Source organism: Protopterus annectens, chromosome 6.part0 (genome assembly GCF_019279795.1).
Source record: "Protopterus annectens isolate FY-2018-M chromosome 6.part0, PAN1.0, whole genome shotgun sequence".
In the NCBI taxonomy this organism is placed as follows: Eukaryota; Metazoa; Chordata; order Ceratodontiformes; family Protopteridae; genus Protopterus; species Protopterus annectens.
This window is the reverse complement of record NC_056737.1, coordinates 1,947,742,659-1,947,765,734: the sequence shown is the minus strand read 5'-3', so window position 1 is coordinate 1,947,765,734 and position 23,076 is coordinate 1,947,742,659. Positions and strand designations below refer to the sequence as shown.

Below are 23,076 nucleotides of genomic sequence, written 5' to 3'. Positions count from 1 at the left end.
GGTCAGGAAATTAGCAACTCACAAAAAGCACAAGTTGTTGAAATCCATCTTCTACAGAGTCTACAGGCGAAGTGAAGCAATAAGTTGCAATTGCAAACTAAAAATTATGAAAACAGATAATATTAGGAGAAATTGCAATGTTCCATCTCATTACTGCACTGCATACAACAGCTAAACTGGGCCTGATTTCCCAACCCTGTGTTAGGCTGTTGCACAGCAACAAATCCTTTCCGGAAGCGGAAGCTCCTTCGTTTTTAGTTGGTTGTTGCAGTCGCTTGAAGTGTGTGCATAAAGTTGGAAACTTTGGCAGCGCTGATTATGGAGTTATGTTGAGTGTGCTTATGGAGATACCAACTTTTGTTTGGGAAGAGTGATGGTAAGAATGTTTAATTAATACGTAAGTAGTTAATTATTTTGTGTGCGGTTTACGTGTTTATGAGCAAAGCGACAGGGTTGCCTCGTTTCCTGTTAGCTGGGAGCTGGTGCCAAAACTTACATTTTCATAACAAATTGGGAATGTGCTGTTTTGCAAAACAATGCTTTAATTTCAGTCACAGATTGAGAAATCTTTGCGGATAATCAATGTATTTTTACAGTATGTGGAAGACCTTTACGTTTTAGAATGTTTACACGCTATTAGTGCATTTTATCATTACGGCGTTTCATTTTTTTAAATATTATATTTATAATCTCCCTTTGTTACATTCAAACTTATGGTGTGACATTCCGGAATTATAATTGGCAATTTTAGAAGTTATTAGTTGTTGCGTCACAGCAGGGTTTGATTTGTCAAACTCAGGGTCTTCCCAATGTCTACCTATTAGGGGCTTCGCTGTCTTCCCGATGTCTTGCGAAATGTTTTTATATCATGTGATCATACCCTTTTTTCCTCATTACTTTGCGGTTTTGGAAACCAAGCACATGTTTCTGCATGTTGAACAAACCCTGTTTAGACCGCCGGGGAAAGGCTTGCTTTATTTCACCGCTTAAACAAAAATGAACTCTAGCTTCTGTTTAGCAAAATGTGTGCATTTTTTGTGGTCAGATTGTTATATTGCACCTGGTGCAGTTGACTTTGGTTTGTGTGCCAAGAAGAAGAACACACGTAGATTGCTTTGAGTTATGTGTGCGACTCTGTTTTTCTGTCTTGTCAAAAAGTTTTTAACTTTCATCTGCTCACTGTTTGCCTTTTTATGATTACTGTTGTGCTTGAGTTACTGAATTCTGTTACGTTATCCGAGTGGTTTGTTTAAATCGGCAATTATTTTATACGTTTTTTTTGTTTTAAGCAGTTGTACTTCCTTTGATTGTCATTTTCTTAACTGGCATTCAGAAATAAAAATGGGAACACAAATAATCTGAAGCATTTACTTCTAACAACGACTGCAAAGATTCTTAGTTGAAACGTGATTTTTATTTGAGGTTTTGGTGTTGATGAATTTCTACAAGTAATCTGAAACTGTCCCGTGTTTCTACGTTAACTTGTAGCTTGTCAGTCTAGTCATCCTGTTTTACAAGCTAAGTTTTGTTGTTTTCAGAGTTTTCCACCCGTATAAAAAACATAATGTAATTTTACTGTAAGATGTAGCTGTTCCATGTTTCATCTCCTTATTGTAGATGTTTGGCTCAGTGCCCATCCTTAGCACCTCTGTGTTAAGAGCTTGTAAAATGAGCGTCAGATCATTTTGGTTAACAATGTGTGTATATGTATTTTTGACGGTAACATTGTTTGTTTCAATGTAACTGTGTTCTGAATCAGGATTTCTGCTATGGTTTGTAAGTGAGCCTCTTGGTGTTCAAGTATGTTTTGATGCCAGCCTGTTGGGGGAGGAATGACTATGCATTTCTTGCCCATTTTAACCAGTGTCAAAGAGGACTGGCATTTTGGTACAGGTAAAACTTCCACAAGTATGATTTAGGCACACTCGATGTACTCAGATGAGTACTTTTTGTCTGAACATCTTTGCAGAAGCCTGTAACTCCATGTCATGTTTAGAACTGCAAATCTACATAGCTATACAAAACATGCATACGAGATAGTAATGCACCTCTTAAATTTGTCTTTTTTATAGGTGTAAGTGGCAACAGTTGAAAATTTGTGTACCCCCTTCTAAAGTACATAGAGGTAACTTTGACAGTTGAGTACATTTTTTTGAGTGATAGATGGGTGGTGGGTAGAGCAGTAAGTGGCTTGGGTGCATAATATAGATTTCTGGTTACACTCCTATCCAGAAATAATCTCAACCTGTTTGCAGTTAAGTTTACCACCTAATCTGGACCTGCCTGTGGTTAGGGTTACCACATGTCCCCCTTTACAGGGGGCATCTCTGTTTGGGCAGTGGCATCCTGTAAAATAACATGAAAAATGGGAACTGCACTGAAATTTTAGGACAACAAATATTTTCTGTTTTTCCTGTGGTAGTTGGTGTATCAAGACTTTTTTAGTGTGTGTGTGTGTGTGAGAGACACCATTCTAATTCTATGACTTAGCTTGTATTTCATCAAGAAAAAATGAAGTCCAAGCCTTTGTACTGGTTGCGGATATGATTTGCCCTGCAAAATGTTATGTATTCATTAAAACTGTCTTTGGCTTTGGGCAGTTAAAAAGGTGGCAGTCCTGTTTGTAGTGTGTCTTAGTGAAACAAAAGCTTTATTATGTAGAAAATGGAAATATGTCTTTAGCTGTTCAAATCTGTGAATTGAGGTAAACTTCAAAATAAAAAAAAAGCTTGCTTTCTGGCCAAACTGGAATGGCTTAAAACTCTCTAATCTTTTTGTGGAATAAACCATTTACAACTGCACTACTAAACTAGTGAGTGCACCCTTTGACTTCTCTGTGGTGTGTTTTTGGTGCTAGATTTAGTGGTGGTAACACCTGGCTGCTGTTGCAAGTTTTTAATGAAATGCAGCAGCACCATTGTTGCATTCGCACTTTGGAGAAAATTTTCCTACTCTTTTTTTATTTATTTTTTTTTTATTTTACATTTGTTTACCAGGAAAGTCCGACTGGAACAAGGTCCATTTACAGCGGAGGCCTGGGGAGAAAAGCTCCATAACAGTACAAATACAACAAATGACAAAAAAAATCTGTACAGGGGCATATATACAATCAGAGCTCCATGTCTTTATATAACACGTACTCCATGAATGACAGAAAATTTCTATAAAGTGGCATATATGCAGTCAGATATTTTTTGTACCTTAGTGTGATTTGAGCAAGCTTGGTATATATAGCAAAACTTTGAATTCCCTATTGGTAGTACAAATCATAAAAATGAAGGAATGGAATCTGGAAAGTAATGCTATTCGGGAGATATGTCATAGCGTGAGAAATAGTTTGTAGGCTAGTTCCTGATAGGGAGTATTTGAGTAGTACAGAATAGCTGAGGTAAGCAGTGAGGAGATGAGGTGTGGCAAGTTAGGAGAGCAGAAAAGTTTTTATGTGATACAGGGACAGGTATTGTACTCTTTACAATGAAGCTGTGAGTTGATAAGGGAACATATGAGTTTTGTCTTTAAAATGCATTTAAAACATTATTTTGTGGCAAGGGGTTTATGTAGTTGTTGTTGGGGCACTGTGTGATAAATGCCTTACTTTGTTGTTACAGATACTTTTAGCTTGCTGTAAACCTCCTAGGGCATGTTATAAGCTTACTCTTAAACAGACTCAACATGTTCAAGACTGTCACTTCCTGTGTAACTCAATCCATGCAGCGTTTCCCTTTACTAACGGCTATTGTCTCACACCTGTGTAACTCAAGTTTGCTGTCTTCTCCTGCCTTTTGGTACATACAGTGGCTGAGAGAGGTGAAAAAATGATTGCATATTGCTGTCTTCTCCTGCCTTTTGGTACATACAGTGGCTGAGAGAGGTGAAAAAATGATTGCATGTATGGCAAACATTAATAGCAAGGAGGACCTTGTAATTTGAATGTTCTTGTGATTGTATGGTCACTTATGTGACTGTATTGTCAGATAAGATACTTAATTTATGGTGGTTTGTCAGGTTTTTGAACTGACTGAAACTTGTCAATGTGAAGTTTGACTTGCATACGTGTTTTATATACGTATATAGATGTACTTATATTTTTGACACCAAATTCGGTGATGCATTTTTATTGTCCGACTGGAATGGAATGTGATCAGGCTGCACATACCTGCCTTAACCACTCTTGAAAGTAAATTTGACCAACAAGCATTTTTATCAACAGTTAATTGTATTTCCCTGTACACGTGTGTGTGTGTGTACACATTATGCAAATAGGTTGCATCTACATCTAACAATTTCATTTTTTTTTTTTTTTTTTTTTTTTATTAATGAAACTTAGGTTATTTCCCATTTGTACATATTACTGTATTACTTTATTCTTTAACCCCTTTATCCGTTTGCAGCTAATTTGGTCAGATTCAAATTCACCATGCATGTTGACCTTTTCTGGTTTAACAAAATGTAAATTTGATTACTTTTATGCCAGTCCATTGGATTCATTTAGTGTAAAAAAGGCTATGTCTGTTGCTGGTACTACAAATGTAATTCTGACGAGCAGAAGCTCAGTTATTTGTGTGTTTGCTTTACTTTTGTAAGGATAATTGCTATAATAAACCTTTGCAGTTCAGAAGTGGACTAGAAATCGGCTTTGAGACTGGTTATGAACAAAATAGGAATAGTAGTATTTTTAAGCTCTGATCTGTCATATCTTAGAAAACTGTGAGCTTTTGCTGTTTTTCCAGAACTGTTGGAAGTTAATCCATGTTCTGTTTTTGTTTCTTATGTACTTTTCATGTTTGACTACAAAGTAGTTTGGGCTTGTTTGGTCAGTTGGAGCTGATTTTAAATTGATTTTTGAGTGTTTTCTTCTATTAGTAATCGGTAACAAGGAATGCTAAAATTATTTCTCTGTAGCTTAAATAAGGGTTTTTACTGCTTTACTTTGTATCTCATTATATTGCTTATGTTTATTTCATCGAAGCACCGCTGTTCTGGAAATTACACGTTCAGTATCCTGTGGTAATATCAGGACTGATGTATAATTACACCCTATAAAATAAAGCTGTACGTTCATATGGTAGATGCATACAGTAGCCAGTTTTAATACAGAATGATTGCATAAAGTATATGTAGTTTTGCGTATACAGCTTTGTGTCTATACACAGAGAACCATAAATGTAAGTTCTGTTCTTTGAGTTATGTTTGGTCCCTTGTTCATTCTAGAATTTTGTTTTACCAAGTAGCAGCTTATTTTCCTACTTCATTGGGTTTTATGCCTTCTCTTCTTGTAGGGGGACATACACAGTACAAGTCATAGAAATGGACACGCACACGAGCAATTTGTGGTGCTGCGCTAATGTGTGGTTCCTATTCTGGGCTGTGCTAATGTGTGGTTCCTATTCTGGCACATTCACAGTAGTACTTCCACAAATCAAACCTAGAGTTGCATGGTTGTGCAAACTATTGTGTGGAGTCATTCCTCTCTGCAGAAGCAAAATGTTCAGGATCTGTACAGAACACACAGGTATACTACCCTAAGAGAAAAGTGCACAGGAGTGAGTAATCTGTACATGTACACACACAGATGCAAACACAGTCTGCAGCTCATTGCTCCCGTCCTGTTAGGGGAGGTTGAATGTAGCAGAGCCCATGTGGTTTGCAGCTCTGTTATCCTCTGTATTTCCTGTCAAATACTGGGGGCCATGGTCACAGGAGCCCACCTGCATCTAGATTTAGTGCACTGTACATTCAGTCTCTCCATCCTGTCCATGTTGGAGAGTAGTCATGCACTGTACAGACACGTGTGTAAACATGCACATTCACTAGTAACACTGACTTACTCTTGACAATAACCACTTCAGTAGGAAGGAATTTCTAACTTAATTTGTCTCACTATACTCGCTCTGTCTCTGTTGAAATATTTAAAATATCCCTTTTAGCATGTATTTATGTAAATGTATTTCTTGCTCTACTTTAGGAACTTAAGGTGTTCAAGACTGAGAAGAACCATGGCTTCAAAAACCTTGGTTATTAGGACAGACTAAAAGCTCTCCCCCCCCCCCCCCCTCTACTTCTGTTTTTTCACCTTCACAGTGCAAATAGCTTCTCAAACACCAGATTAAAATATCGAAATCTTCACCGACAGATAAGACATGCTGCCATGATATCCTAATACAGTATGTCCCGCACATCTGGAACAAACGCCCACACATGGCAAGCTAATTTAATTTTATCCTTTGACCATGTTAGTCCCACTAGGCTAGTGGCCTCTCTTTCTTTTTTTTTTTTTTTTTTTCTCCAGGAGACCCAAGGTGGTATTTCTAGCACTAGGGGAAATTTGGCCATGGCATTTGTTAACTTCCCCTACTCTTTTCTGAGCTTACAGGGACACTATTTTGAGTTGGACTTCCTGTCTTCCGGTCCGGGTGCAGAGGCAGCTCGTAGAAGCAAGGAATTTGCAAATGGAGGAGAAGAGTTTTTTTGTGTGTTTGAGGTGAAAGAATCTGTTAACGGCTGGCATGTCAATTGTGATGAAGAAGTCTGAATTAAGTTTAAGGGAGGTGGATGGGGAGGAGAGAGCAGTGTAAGAAACAAGTAAGAGGCAAAAACAAATGATGGAATCTAAATAGATATGGCAGATTAGGAGTTGATTTTTTTTTGCTTGTATTAGTCTGCAGCAATGGTGTGTATTGTTACAACCCTCCAGTCGGGAGGGTTGCGAGATGTCTTTCTACTTCAACGAACTAATTTGAACAGAGTTAACCAGAGAGTGAGAAGGTAACATCGTGGGGAGAGATTATGGATAGAATCAAAAAATGCAGGAATTGAGGAAGGAGGAGAAGTAATCCTACGCGCAGATGGTGAGAGAAGGTGAAAGACAAGAGGGGCAGAAGTAAGAAGAAAGTAATTGGGGAGGAATAAGTAGTAAGAGGGAGAACTGGGCAGGTACAAAGTATGGGGCAACATCATTTCACCACTGGATGTAAAACCCAGAGAGGTAAGAGCATTTATTTGTATTAATTTACTTTTTGTGACATTTTCTTGGAGGAGGCACAGTTTATGGAGACATTTTTTTTTAGAACAGTATGAAAAAAGAAGGGATGGGTGCCATTGGAACATGTATGTGGTGCAGGCTTTTAATAGGGAAGCCAAAAAGAGAATATTTTATATAATTTCAAACTGAAATTGAAAGACCATTTGAGAACTGTGTGTAAGAGATGTTTTGGACATTTACAAAAATCTGTGATGAGAGGTATGTACTGGGAAAATGTGGTGGTGTGTTGAAATTGCAAAATGACAAAATAATGCATTTGTTGGGTATAATTAATGTGGAAGGGAATAATGGATTAGTTTGATACTGGGGACAGCCAAAGACATGTTTTTTGTGTGGTAAAGATGACACTTTAAAAGTAAATGTTTTGTTTGTGGTAAATGGGTCATGAAGCAAAAAAACAAAATGTGAGTAAAAAATGTATAAAGTGTGAAAAAGTAGGGCATTCATGGATAGACTGTAATAAGGAAAATGATACACTGGTACCAGTAGCAGAATAAAATTAGTTGGATAATACTGAAGAAACACGTGAAAAATGGTTGAGACTGATGTAGAAATGGCAGTAAATGAAAATATAAAGGAAATGAAAAGCAGAGAGTGAGGAAGAAGTAACTTGGATGATGATAAATGGATAAAAGTCCAAAAGTAAAAGAAGCTTGGTTGGAAAAAGAGTGAAAGACAGAAAACAAACTCTAAATATGGGTATAGGAGGAAATAAAGGGAAAAGATAAAAGCAACAAACACTGTACTCACAAAGTGAGAATCCTATCCATTAAGATCAATAATTTAAAGAATGTTCAACAGAGGCTAGGAATTTTTGAATGGTGTTAAATGCTGCAAAATGCATCTGTGGAAAAGCAAACACTGGACATACAGAAGGCATAATCTAAGAATTGAAATTGTTTACTTTGTAGTACCAGAAAGCTTAAATATATTGCATCAAGAAGTCAACGTTGCAGGTTTCAGATCATCTGGATAGAAATTCAAGAAAGAATAGGTTACACAAGAATATGCACAGGTATAAAAAGAATTGATGAATCTGATCTAAGTTAGCAAGTGAAAAGAAGTCAACGTTGCAGGTTTCAGATCATCTGGATAGAAATTCAAGAAAGAATAGGTTACACAAGAATATGCACAGGTATAAAAAGAATTGATGAATCTGATCTAAGTTAGCAAGTGAAAAAAAATAATACACCCATAATGGCTGTCTCATATAAACAGAGACAAAGAAGGATTTCTAGAAAAAATGTGAAATGAACCAAGAAACCAAGATAAATTGAATGCAGTAAAAAAAAATTATTATTTTTTTTTTATTTTACATTTGTTGACCGGGCTAGTCCAACTGATATATGTCCATTTTCAGTAGAAGCCCGGGGAGAAAAGCTCCAAAGACAGATACATTAAACAAAATGTATAAGGTTACAAATACAAACCGTGTTTGTCAGGTTACAATAAAGTTAACATAGCAGTAGATACAAACATTTTATAGTTTGTTACAAGACAAATATTTACAATAATGTGGGGGGAAAAAGCATGAAAAGATGTGGAAAAAAAGGTTTAAACAAAGATATTTTTTGCAGGGAAGATAGGAAGAAGTAGGACCATACTTAAGTAAAATGGTTAAATAAAAATAAGAGTAAGGAATGCGGAAAGATTTATAGTGAATACACAAAAAGAAATTGAGCAGACAGTTAAAAGGCATGTTCTTAAAACTTTTTCAATAGGTGACACTATAAGAACAAAGGATGAAACTTAACTGATGAGGATAATAAGAGAATGGAAAATTGTAATGACAGAATTTACAGATGTACTGAAAACAGTGAATGTAGCTGCAGCCACAGGTTTAGATAGACTTGCATGTCCTTGTAAATTAAATATTCAAGAGTGACAAAAGGAGTATTTTTTAATGGTATTGAATGAGTGCTTTGAAGAGGGTGTAAATGACGAAAAAAATATGTATAGGAGCAATGAAATTTATATGGAAAAAGGGAGAAAAGACATGCAAATTGGAGTGCCTTAGTAATGTGGATTATTCTATTTATGAAAATAGAAAATGTGGATTATTCTATTTATGAAAATAGAAAAAAGAATAGTTTAAGGTTAGTTACTGCCTGAAACAATATTTGGAATAAATGCAAAAGGAAGTAAAGAACTATTAATGTTAATAAGATAATTGGTTGATTTTAATAAATAGTGAAACTGAAGTGAAAATGTTAGTAGGTGATGTAAGTAAAGCGTTTTGATAAGATCCAGCATAAACCACTATGGGACATCTTGACCGAATGTAACACAAGTGATAAAGTAATTAATGTGTTGAAATCTATTTAATATATAAAATAAAGTGAGATTTGTGATTTTAATTCTGTCTCACTTAGGGTGTCTAGCAAGCATTATACTGTTTGCATTAATTATGAATGTGGTAGTTTCTAATATAAGTAGGATGTTAAGAGGAAGCTAAATATCATGAAGGAATTCAGATTCTAGTATCATGAGGATGATTTAGTACTAGTTGTAAAACATTACAAAAATGGATTGGTATAGCTATTCAGACACTTCACAGAGAACTAAAGGTGTTGGGGTTAAGTATTCATGCAGAAGAAAAAAAAAACAAAGTAAAGGACTTTGGTTCTCTGGAAAAATAAATGTATTCAATTTAATAAAGAACAAATGAAAACGTTGGGAATAAAGTCTGGTAGTGAACAAGAGTCACCCAGTGGAAGGATATGTGTACTTAAAATAGTACATGCACATTGTGGAGATAAGTGTCTGTAGTATTAGGTAAAATGGCACATCTGGTAAGTATGTTTATGATACTAGAATGTGAGAGAATTTATTTAATGTGATGTTCACAGTCACACGAGGATCTAGGTTGAATTCTATTAAGAGTAATTTTGTATGTTAATAGAAAGGAAGGAGATCTGTGTTTAGCAAACCCAATTGTGTATATATAACTTCATTACGCTTTTATAAAGTAGTAATAGAAATAGAACAATAAGGAAATTTAGTAAAGATACTAGAGAAATAAAATCAGTATGTCAAAAGCTTAAATGGTTAAAAAGTAAAGGGGTCACTTGTATGAGAATGAAATTGTATCAAGAAAAAATATTGCTGTGGAAAATTGATTTAGGAAACAGACAAGAATGGGAAAATGCTATGAAAATATAATGTGAACTTTTACTGTTTGTATCCTTGGAAAAGAAAGATAACATGAATGCAGTAAAAGCATGAAAAGATGCGACAAGTATATAGAATGTACATATTTTTTTATGCAGGATATCTATAAAGTTACTGGTAAAAGCAAATGTCATAAATCAAGTATTTGTGTACACTGTGGGGAACTAGAGATTGTGCTACTTGTTGTTATGTTTTTTTAATTGAATCGATTTATGGAAAGAAATGTATGCCAGACTGAAATGTTAACTCTCCCTAAATATGGATATAATAGAATATGGCTGTTATGAAAATATGAAACAAAAGGATATAGATAAATTAGATAATTTGTTTTGTATAACATGGATTAGATTATATGGTATGAAAGAATGAAAAATTATAATGGAAAAATGGGTATTGTCAGAAGTTTTGAAAAAAACTATGATTGTGGTTATTGAATAGAGTGAGGGGAGTTTGGATGTCTAAACAAAATGATTTGTTTTGAAAATGTGTGAATTACTTATAAATATTTGTAACTAATTTATATGTTGTGATCTTTAATAAAGGACCCCTACTCTTCATGACAGTGTGTGACTTACTTATAAATATTTGTAACTAATTTATATGTTGTGATCTTTAATAAAGGACCCCTACTTTTCATGACAGTGTGTGACTTACTTATAAATATTTGTAACTAATGTATATGTTGTGATCTTTAGTAAAGAACCCCTACTCTTCATGACAGTGTGTGACATCTGGTCCTGGCAAAGATGTGGCTAGGAGAAGCAGCAGGAGTGAAGAGAGAATTCCTGTCCTTGAGGAAGAAAATAGAAAATATTTTGCCATCAGATGGCAAAAATCAAAATAAAGTAGTGGAAGTGGGGGAGATAGAAATAGAGACATAGAATGTCATGAGTATTGATAGATGCTACAAATGGGCAACATTTACCTGCCCCACAGAGCAAACGTTTCAATTATGGGGTACTAATAGAGCTGGATAAAGGTGGTTTGCAAAATTGTAAAGTACTGGAATTATGAGAGAACCCTGAGATGAGTTTGTAGCTTTATGAGGAAAGATGGCAGATTGTATATTTTGAGGCAGTATGGAACAAGGAGAGTACGCTGTTCTGAAGAAGTCCATCAGAAGAGGGGTGTTTTTGGACAGAAATTGTTTGCAGAGATGGTTAGTGGTCAAAAGGTACAGGAAATTGATACTGGAAAAAAAATCAAAATAAGAAAAAGGCATGCAGTAACTGTGCAAACTTAAGGATGATACTGCTTTCGAATGATGTCATGTTTGGAGCAGTTTGATTATTCCTTTAGGTTTTCTGTAAGGAATAGGAGATTCACTTGGGCAAGAAGTTTTTTTTGTGATGTAACCTTTGAGACGGATTCTTTGTGGTATAAATTCTTAAAAGACTGAAAGACATTTGTCCGTGGGGGGGGGGGGGGGGTCTGAATTTAGAACTGATGATGTAGAGTAGGAGAGCCTCGAGAAATGTTTGGAAAAATATTGTGATAAAATTGAAAATGTGAAGATAACTAAAGATGAACAATATGTATGCAATGGGAAATAAAAAATGGATGTGATATTAAGTGTAAAACACTGTCCTATAGCATTAGCCTATCTTTAAAGGAATATTTTAGGGGTACATTAAGATATCTAGGGCAAATGAAAACTTGCTACTTTTGCAGAAGTACAGAACATTTAATTTCAAGACTGTATAATGTTAAATGTCGGTCAACATGGGGAGGTGCAAAATGGAATGAATGTAGAGTGTGTGTGGAAAAGAGGCAGTTGAAAAAGGATGTGTGGAGTGAAGAGGAACTGTATAGAATGGATGGAAATGAAATTAAAAATGTGTATTTTTTGCTTAAAAATAGGTTTGCAAGAAGCTGAAGTTGAGATATACAATATGTTTGGGCAAGTATTACATGAACAAATCTGACCAGAAAGAAGGGGACGAGGAAAAGTTGATTAAAACAGAAAGGAAAAGTTCAGAAGGACAGAGGGCAAAAGTAAAGAAATGAAAATTTAAACTTTCCTCCAAGGGTTAAGAAGATAGGAAAGGAGAAATGTTAGATTTCAGTAAAGGTGAACAGCTTTGTGAATAGGTTAAGAATATCAATATTAGAATAGTGTGTAAATTATGCATGCTGACATAATGTTTGCATGATAGAAGGTTCTATTACAGCTTTAGTAAGAGAACAGGTGGTGGGGTTATAGAATTTCTAAGGTGAATATTGTTCAGGAGTAGTATTTCTGTTTAATGAAAGGTTGAAGGTATATATACTTGGACTGAAATAAAGGAACAATAACGGCTGTTTGAAAACAATTCCACCTTTATAACTACCCCTCCCCATTAGTACAATATTAACTACATTATAAGAAGTGGCAGGAACAAAAAAGTAAAACCTGATCCAAGGAGATTGCAGTATTTAAGTACTTCGCTAACCACATCGCCACAACAGTCAGGAAATTCTTCTATGTGGCACACCTCATCACTAACCCAGAGCTGTTGGACATGCTACACTTAAAGAAATCCCAATCCCTCAGAGCCACACTGTTCCAAGGATCTAAACCTTGTCTTCACAATAAACAAAACCTGCTGGAGGGATAGGTTCCTGACCCAGAGACTCCCGAATAGACTGCCCATACATGTTAAAACGAGTGCCTCTTTGGCCCTCTTCAAAAGCAACCTTGATGATTGGATGGGAGAAAGGAAATTCACCCCAGGGATCAAGTCAGTCGCCCTGCTAGACAGGGGTCCAGGAAAGTAAATAGTGTGAGAAGAAATAGCCAGGGAATTGTTATGGCCAGGCTTGTATAGGCCCTACGGCCGATAGTACCAACCTATGAAATGGGGGAAAATTTGAAAGTATGGAGAAATGGTTGCACGTGCAAGAGAGGTCTGTTTTATAGAGGTATGAGAGACTCTTACCGAGGGAAGGCAATATAAAAAAAATCTCATTATGAAAATTGGATATTGAAGAAATGCGGAAAGGATATAAGGGAGTGAATGGCAGACCAAGATGATCTGTAGTTTCCATCATTGAAGCTGTTAAATAGAATTATTGAAAAGTCAAGATTGTCTGTAGTTTCCATCATTGAAGCTGTTAAATAGAATTATTGAAAAGTCAAGATTGTCTGTAGTGATTAACAGTTAAATTTAATAGTGAAGGAAATTCTGTGTATATAAAAGGATGAGGGTTTTGTGAACAATTCGGATACCAGTGGAACATGCTGTCAAGATGTGAAGTGTGTCATTAAAAGTATGACGGATAATGTGACCTTTACATGAACATTATGGAAACGAATATGCTGCAAGTAATGAAAGGATTGGCAATTTTTGGGATAGCATGGAGTGAGAGATGTAAGAGAAGTTTTTTATTAATTAAAAAAAATAAATGCGAGTCTTGCAGATATTCTGAAAAGAATAAGGATTTGATTGTGGGGAAAAAAGGGAGTGAGGGAATAATTAGTTGATCATTTGAATGTTCTAAGAAGAATTTAAAGTGTTACCATGGACATTTATACAAGTATTGCAAATATTCTAAAATAGTATTGCAAGTCATGTGAAATGGTGTAAAATGTTTGGATTATAAGAGAGAGAAACAAAACTACACTTTTCAATAGGTACCTTGGGATCTTGCTACCACCTCAAGAAGGTAGGACCTTGTTTTAACATGTTATCCAATGGGTGACGCACTGTGGAGTGCAGCACTGCCAAATGATGTACTGCAGTGTTAGAAATCCAGTCACCTTGAGTAGTAATGGAAGACCAGAAAATTGTGGGTTCAACACCAAAGGCGAGTGTGCTACCTGTTCTACTGACTTGATGCCAAGTAGTTTTAGCCCTTTCATTTAGATCCCCTTCCTTGTCTTTTGTGTTCAGTTTCTGAGATTGTTTTCCAGTTTTAAGTAGGACTTCTTTAACTCATTTTAGCATGCCCCCACTTTTTTTTTCTTGTAATGATGTTTCTCCCAAGAGGTCATTTTCTGTAGTGAAAGTTTCCAGCGGAGACCAACGTTGGAATTACAGGTCTTATTTTTACTTTTTGGCAGCTGTTGGTCTTTATGCATACCAGCTAAGGTCCAGATTGTACTGGCTGAAAATCCTGGGAGCTTTTGTCTGTTTTAATCGTGAGATAAAGGGGAAGTCTGATATTGTTGTACCTTGTCTGTTTGTTTGTACAAGGTATTCCCATTCAGTTTTCAGAATTTTCTTCACAAAAAAATTAGCCCTTTATTTTCATGTAATAGTGGGTGTTTCTTAGATTGGTGGTCACTTGCAGTTAAGGGGTCCTCTGATTTTGTGAACAGAGTCCCTCTTATTTAAAATTTGTATGCTAAGTTTTGATGCAGTGTTTTTATAACCCCCCTCCCCTTATCTTTAACTGGGGTTGACTGTTTTGGACTCGGCCCAGGAGATTACACAAACTAACAAAATTCACTGTAAGAAAAATTGCAAATGTAGAATACAGACAAAAGGTAATAATCTACAAATGTGATGAGCAGCTCAAGATAAAATATAAGGAAGGATGCAACAATGAAAAGAAGTTGTCAAGATGGTTAAACTTGTAAGTACGTGATTTGTATTCTACGTTAGTTCTTCCTTCTCCTGTACCATAAGGGTAATGGCACAACTAAGATAGAACAATGGAGAGAGAGAAAAAAGGGAATGGATGAAGTAAGAAGATTGTGTTATGGTTAATGTATGGTTGCTGTGGCAAATGGCGTATGTGCTTGGGTTTGAGTTAGGAGAGCAAGAGATGGTTATTAGGTGATGGCTTTGAGGACCATCATGCTGGTGGTGTTTTCGAACAGATGTTTGACTAGATGCTCCTTGAATTTAGGGAAGGGAGTTGTTTCTTAGGTCTGCCGGGATTCATTACAAAGTTTAAGGTGCTGTTATGGAGAATCTGTGTTTGGTTGCATGGAGTTTGTTTTCAGGAATGTGTAGATTTTGTGGTCTGAGATTAGGGTTGGTGCTTATTTTGCTGTCTACTGATAAAGATAAATGTTTTCCTGTGTAGCAATTTGTATATAAGAGAGCCTAGGAGAAGAGTGCATGTTTATTGTATTGGTAGTCACTTAATTTTGGCTAAAATTGAAAAGTGGTGGCTAAAACTGTCAGTACTGGAATAAGGGGATCTGTTGCATGCATTTGGGTTCAGGCACCTAGGCAGTGTGGCACTTCCCTGTGGTACACTTTGGTTGGGGACACATGGCTGAAGTTGTAGAGCTGTAGTGGTTGTTAATTCTGTGTGGACAAAGAGAATGCAGTGCCATGCCCACAACTTCAGTAACCAAATGCACAACAGGAAAATAATGTCCATGGGCTCTTAGGCAACATGAGACAGCAGGAAGTATGGCAGGCATTAGCACCAAGCTGGCCAGTGGGCATGTCATTGGCAGTGCCTTTATCATTTGTGTGGAGACCATTACCCCCTTCACAATGTCTAGAGAACATTACCTAAAATGCATGCTGGAGCATAGGTGTGACTATGGTGGCATGCAAGATTTCCTCTATGCTGCAACACAATTCTATGTGTTTAGTAACATAAGGCATGTACTGTACGTTGAGCACAACATTCCTTACCACTATTGCCTTCATGCGCTTGGTTGTTGAAGCTCTGGGCAAGGCAACGTATGTTTCTCTTTGCCCACAGGGAATTTGCAACAGCCATATTTCTCTGCAGCTGAATGTCACCTCAGCCACGTGTCCCCAGCCAAATGTACCATGGGGAAGTGTCTCACTGCCTAGGTGTCTGAACCCATATACTATTGACAGTACGGACCTAAGATCTAAGTTTAGGTCTGATCCAGACTCTCTTAAACTTGCCCTGTAAGAGACAGTTTATCACAAGTTGAATGAATACTTGCATCAATGTAGATCCGTAGAAAAAATCTACAGTGTATGTGTGTGCTTATTTGTGGTGTCTTTAGCCATAAGAGCTGACAGTCCTGTAGCTTGTGTGACAACTTACCAGCACAGATCCCAGGCAGGTGTATGTAGTTAAATCTACAAATGGGATTTTAAAGTCATATTGCAGCTCATGTGTGTAGATGTATGCACTTTTTGTGCCTATTGATTTATATACACACACACACACAAGTCTGTGGCCGTCTTTTCTCACCCTTTCCCCAGGATGGGTACACACACCCTCCCTGCTAGTGCCATTAAATGGCCAAGATACTAATCAAGTTTGGGTTTCTTAAGCTAATTCTATCCTGATTTTGAACTCTTATTCAAAAGGCAATATCTCTGTGTCTCTTGCTTTAGTATATCCTTTTGGATTCAAAAGGACAAGACCCTCTGATCGTCTGCCTTACATGGCACATTGCTTTATGTAGTAGATTTTAAGGAAAGCAGACAGAATTACAAGTGTTTACATGCTTGTCAGAACAAATAAAATATGCACGTTTTTGTGGCATTTAAAATAGAAATACTATATTTCCTAGGAAAGATATTAGTTTTGCTTCTCTCTTCGTAAAAACATACTGATATGATTCCGACACACACAATTTGTCATCCTGAGGAAATCTGAATATGAAATGCTAGTGTTCTGTTTTGAACTGAAACTGTTTAAAAATGATGTAACTAAAAGTATGACTGGTGGTGGCACCTAATAATATAGAACTGTATCTCAGAAACAGTTTGAAGCATTCTAGCAAATACTTCAGAATAGTGTGTAGCAATCCTTAGCTACAGAATGTGCTTAGTTGTTGATCACAGATTGAAAGACGTACACAAGTTTATTTTTGTGTAGAGTACCTTACTACATGTGTAGGGGCAGAAATACAAGGGTAATCCGGTAAGTTTCTTTAAGTTTGCATAATGTACTTGATTTTCCTTGTATTTTCTGTCCCTTCCCTTTCGTACCTCTGAACTGTCTGAATTTCAATTTTTTTTTTTTTTTTAACAAGAAAAACTGGAAATCTCCATAGCACATATTAATAGAAGAAAGTCCAGGGTATATGATCTGTTTACAGTAGGTATGCTGTTTGGGCTGACCAAACAGTGTGCACATTTTGAATGGAAGTAAATGTCCTGTCCTATAATTGTTATTACTCTGAAATCTTCATACGTGAAACCACTTAATAAACCGTAGCTCTGCCATGTGACTTCATTTCTTAACTGAAAAAAAATCTAAGCTACAATAAATAACTGCTTTAATTTTTAAATGGTGTCAAAACTGCATTGACACCTTCACCATTGTTTATTTTTCATTGCTGTGTGTTTACTGTGTGATTGTGCTGATGTTGCTAATCACAAAGTCTTTTAGTACTTTAAACAATTATTACTACTAGAGTGTGTAAAAGATGTACTCTTGTTAATCGTGTCCATAAAATGTGATTAGTTACAAAATTCTCCTCCTCCTATAGGCAACAGCTATTAACATCATTGTTTATGTTTTGGCAGACAGCACCTCTAAAAAGCAGAGGCGGTCTTTCTTCTGCAAATTAATGCATTAATAAATTACTGTATTCGTCGATTAATAAATAATTTTTTTCCCACTTCAGATACTTAAATATTGATAAAATTTGCCTCCCTGAGAGAGTAATTTTTCTGCACTAACATATTATTGCTACATTTCGTGATATAGGTTGCATGTTTTGAAATCTGCCAGCTTATATTGCCCTTCTAGGCACTGTGGAAGTAAGTCAGTGATGCATGTGTTTTGCTTATTGTTTATCCATGTAATGCATTCATTGCCACAGGAAGTAAATGTATGACCGTGGTACCTTACCTGAATCAGTTACACAGCTGACACCAGCCATTTGGGCATTAAAAAAATGTACAGTATTCTTTTAGTATTTGACTGGTATGAGTAGACCCTATTTATTTAACTTGAATATTTTGTAGTACAGTATCACACTGATAAAGGATTTGGCCTAGTTCTAGGGTCAAAGAGTATGGAGGGTATAGCAGTATTAGTGTAGGTGGCCTAATCACAAAAGAGAACTTGTTATATTTCTGTATGTTACAAAGCAAATGCCATGTAACAAACTCACTTGAAGTTGGTCAAAACCGTTATCATAGTTAAAAACAATGTATGCAGTTTTTGATGCAAAAAAGGGTTTTTGCATTTTGTTAGGACTGCCCTCTCTAATGTTGCTAGAACTGAAAACTCCTGCCATGGCATTATCAAAGGAACACATGCATGCCTTATAACCTAAATGAATGTAAATGTTACTGTATTTCCATGGTAATTACAGCAGAAGAACAGTCTTGTTTTGCAGGTAGAGACCCTTGCATTGAAAAGGAATGTATGTGATGTGTGAGAGAGAAACCATATAATGTAACTTGAAAAGCTGTTCATTTGAAAAAGTATGTTAAACGTGATTGCATTACTGATGTAAATCATTTCCTAGTACCTACCATGATATTTTTGCGAATTTGCACATGGAGGAAAAACCAGTAGACGGTAAGAAAGATTACTGTAGTCTTGAGTTTTTTCATAAAATACTTCAAGAATATAAATATAAAATTTTAATTGTACAACAAAGATGCAAGGAATGCATTAAGTACAGGTGGTATATTTGTCTGATAGTCATATAATGCCTGATGTCTGAAATTGTCTGATCCAGTATTTCTTGGTAGCTGATCATTTGCCATTTAGTGTTGTGTATGTCTAAGTGAAATTTAATGCAACTAAGCTCTTGTGTAACTCTCTAGCCATGCAAGCAAGATTATGCTACTTTAAAATCATTGAATGCTGTGTCATCTTTTTATCTGGTGAATGTAGGATTGATGACCTACTTTACTTCTTGGTGATTGTAAATGACAACAATTCTCAAATGAGACTTAAGTATTACCCTAGTTGGTTAGCATGGATGAGGGCGGACACAGGAGTGGCCCTAGGCAAAAGTGCTCCACGGTGCTCCGCACCACATTACCTGAAGCCCCCATCCTCCTCCACCTACACCAAATAAATACTGGAAAAGTGCCCCTGCTAGACCAGCACCCTAGGCGGCCACCTAGTTGGCCTATGCCTAAGGCCGGCTATGAGGGGACAGAACTAAAAGCAAGTGAATTTGTCCATTACATGCAGTTGTGTGCATAAACTTTAAATAGATTGAACTACGTCTAACAGCATTACTGGCTATTGTTTTTGTATTGAATCATTTATTGGGTCACAGTCTGACATTTGAACTGTCCATAGTAAGAGTGCATGTGTTTTGAGAGGATGCAGTAATGCTTCACACTGTATGTGTCTGACAGCAGTGACTTGCATTACTATTGCTGTCCTTCATTTGATCAGAATAAAAGTTGTACATGGTCAGTAAAAAAAATGGCTGTTATTCTTGGGACCTTTTGGGTGAATGTGTGCATGTGAAAGTATGGGTGTTTGTGTGCTTGTGATTCTGAGCTTCTGCATATGTGATTGTTTAGCCGTGTGTGTGTGTGTATGCCCACACCCAAAAAACGCATTTCCAGTGAAGTCCTACTGACTGCGTATTCTTCAGTATAAAATAACGAAAGTCCATTGCAGCAGGCAAGCCCAAAAAAGATTGTTTATTTAGTTTGCACTTTCTTCCTTTCGTTCCCAGTGGACTTCATGAGCCTAGTAAACATTTTAAAACAAAGTTTAAATAAAGTTTGTTGAATATCACTTGTTCACTTTACAATAATCTGTACACATTCCGTCTCATAATTACTCTACTTCTAGTTTAGTACATTTAAATATATATCTGAAAAAACTCATAAAATAAAGTTCCAAGTTAATGCCAGGAAATGGAATTTGTATTTTGGAAGTAAAATTCTTTATCCAAAAAATACATATAGGTTCATAGGTAGGTACTGGGCTATCGGCCTTGGGGCCTATAGAAGCCTAGCCAAAAAAGGCACCCTGGCTGTCGCCACCCAAGAAAATTATTTTCCTATGCCCTGCCAAGCAGAGCCACAGAGGCGATTCCCCGGGCTGAATTTCCTATTTCTCATCCAATCATCAAGATTTTTCTTGAAGAGTGCTAATGAGGAGCTTTGTTTGATATAGATAGATAGTTTGTTCCAGAGTATGGGAAGTCTCTTTGACAGGAATCTATCCCTCCAGCATGTTGTTTATTGTGGTGACGAGGTTTAGGTCCCTAGAGTGTGTAGCTTGGAGGGATTGGGATTTCAAGTGGAGCATGTCCAACAGCTCTGGGTTTGACATAGCTTTGTATGTTAGGCAGAGATCGCCTCTGAGTAGGCGATATGCGACTGAGTAAAGCTGGAGTTTTTTGAGATTGTCTGCGTAAGGCATCTGTTTGAGGCCTGTAATCCTCTTTGTGAGATACTTCTGCGGCCTTTCCAGTTGTTGTAGATGTCTTGTGAGGTACATACCAAAAGGGGAATTGTACTCTATAGTGGGTCTAATGAGTGATGAGTAGAGGGGAACAATTTTTTTTTTTTTTTTTTTCCCTGGATGAGAAACCTGTTGTGATGTGTGCCATGTAGAAGGATTTCCTGACTACTGTGGTGCTGTGATTATCACAGGAGAGACTACTGTCCACCTGTGTCCCAAGGTCTCAACACACTTTTGGTGTTTAAGTAGACTACCACCTATGTGGTAGCTCATGGGTACAGAATTTTTACCAAATGGGATGACAGTGCACTTTTTGGCATTGAGCTTGAGGTCATGGCTTTGACACCAGGCATCTGTCTCAGTGAGGCCCTTTTGTAGGACGTCCACATCGTTAGGAGTTTCAGTTATGGCTCCTAGTTTGCAGTCATCTGTGAACTTCGTTAGCCTGTACTTCAGAAAAGTAGATACCAAACAGGAGAGGACCCAGGACTGAACCCTGCGGTACTCCACTTGTGACTGGTCTGAAGTCTGATTTGGAGTATGCTACTTTCATAGTGTGGGTTCTGTCAGTGAGCCAGTTGGCATCCCATCTTGTGACCTAAGGATTTATACCTAGTTTAGTGAGTTTATCTATAATTCCAGAGTGGGGGATGGTGTCAAAAGCCTTGACGAGATCTAGATAGACTGTGTGAAGCACCTTACCCTCGTCTATGGCTTTGACTTTGAAGCAGTCACCAATCAAGTTTAGGAGAGATGCTCTGTCTTTTACAAACCCAAACTGGGTGGGGTCCAGAGTTTGGAGATTACCAATGTCTTTGTTTATAAGTTCCATAATGATGCGTTCCATGGCCTTGCAGACCAGGCTAGTTAGGCTAATGGGATGGTGGTTCCCGGGGTCCGTAATGGCTCTCCCTTTGTGGAGTGGGATAGCTATCACTGTGCGCCATTCATTGGGCACAAAGCCTAAGGTGAGGCTATGATTGAACATGGTGCGTAGTTGGGGTGCCAGTTCATTCTGTAGTTCATGTAGAATGCAGCCTGGAATGTTGTCAGGTCCCATGGATGGTGTGTTCTTAGCTTTGGAAAGTGTGGTTTTTACCTGTGCAGCCGTGATTACAGGAACTTTGCATTCTTCTGGTATACAGATGAGCCCTTTAGGGTGTTGGGAGGGTAAAGTTAGCACTGAATCTATCTGCCAGGATGTTGGCAATATCAGTTGGTTCTGTATATTTAGTGCCATTGTGCTGTAACTCGGAGCAGATCTGAGTGTTGCCATTGAGATTCTTGACATGGCTATAGAATGCTTTGTTGTTGTCTTTAGAATCTGTGGCGATCTTTGTTTTCATAACTAGCTTTGGAGGATTTTATGAGGGATCTCCGCTTCTTACTGAGGCTGACCACTGAGTTCTTCCAGTCATGGGATTTTACTCCTCCTTTTTTTTCTTGCAAGAGTTTTTTTCTTCTGTTGTAGAGTTTGTTTATGGCAGGGGACCACCAGATTGGCTTACTTTTTTTGAAGGATAGCATCTTGGTTCTGTTAGGGATAGCACGATCCATGCACTCGTGTAAGTGCTTATAAAGTGCATTTGTGTAGGATTTGGCAGTCCTACCTCTATTGTCCGTCTGCATGGGTGTCGTGAAGTTTGCCACTTCTGTCTTAAGAAGCATGAAGTTGGCTTTGGAGACATTTTTTTACAGTGGTTTCCTTGATGTGGGTGGGGGTGGGATGTGGATGTCCAGGTTGATTTAGCTTGTGGTCTGATCTGACCAACGAGGAATTGACCTCCTGGTGTGGAACACTGGTTGTCCATGTTGGTAATGACCAGGTGTAGGATATTGCTTGCCCTGTTGGGGGTGTGGATAAATTGATCCAAGACGTTGGAATTTATGAATTCCAGAAAATATTGAGCAAACGAGTTGTTACGTGAGTAGTTTTCCCAGTTAATGGTGGGGTAGTTGAAATCCCCCTTTATTAGGGTGTTGGGTTGTACCCTAATATTTTCCAGTGCATCAAGAAATGGAGTGGGAATCCTGGGTCATGATGGGGGATCTGTAGCAAGTTGCAATTTGGATTGCTGTCTTGCCCAGAGTTAGTTGAACTTGGATAATCTTGGATGCATTATGCTGAGCAACTAGCCTGGAGGTGTGAATATCCTTAATTAATATGGACACGCCTCCACCTTTAGTGTTTCGGTCCAGGTGAGGTGGCAAAAAGGTGTGGTATGAATTATAGCCTGGTAATGCAGGGGTGCTCTCTGGAGCCTTGAACCAGGTCTTTGTCACTGCACAGATGTTGATGTTCTCCATTTTTAAGGAGTGGCTTGAGTGAATGCATTTTGAGGTTTAGACTTCTAGTATTGAATAACATTACCCTTAGATTTTGCTTGCTTGTACCTGTTACTGTGGTGAATTTGTCATTTGAACCTTGCTTAAAAAGACACTTTAGGGTTGGTAAGAGCATTAGCCAGTATCAGGAATCCCAAGTGCGACAGGTGCAGGCCATCTCTGGCAAAGCCTCGTGGTCTGTCGATCATGTCATCCCAGGCAGACAGATACTGGATCCCCTTAGAATGACACCAGAAGCTTAACCA

At 37.4% G+C, this 23,076-nt stretch overlaps 1 protein-coding gene across 1 annotated transcript in view; it reads left to right on the top strand.

Annotated features, from left to right (window-relative positions):
* The first annotated feature begins 206 nt into the window (after positions 1–206).
* ITPRID2 (ITPR interacting domain containing 2) overlaps positions 207–23,076 on the top strand; it is a 1,100,178-nt gene continuing 1,077,308 nt past the window's right edge. Inside the window, exon 1 of the mRNA XM_044075259.1 lies at positions 207–376. The gene's annotated coding sequence lies outside the window, so the exon portion shown is untranslated. The remainder of the gene's footprint in view (positions 377–23,076) is intronic.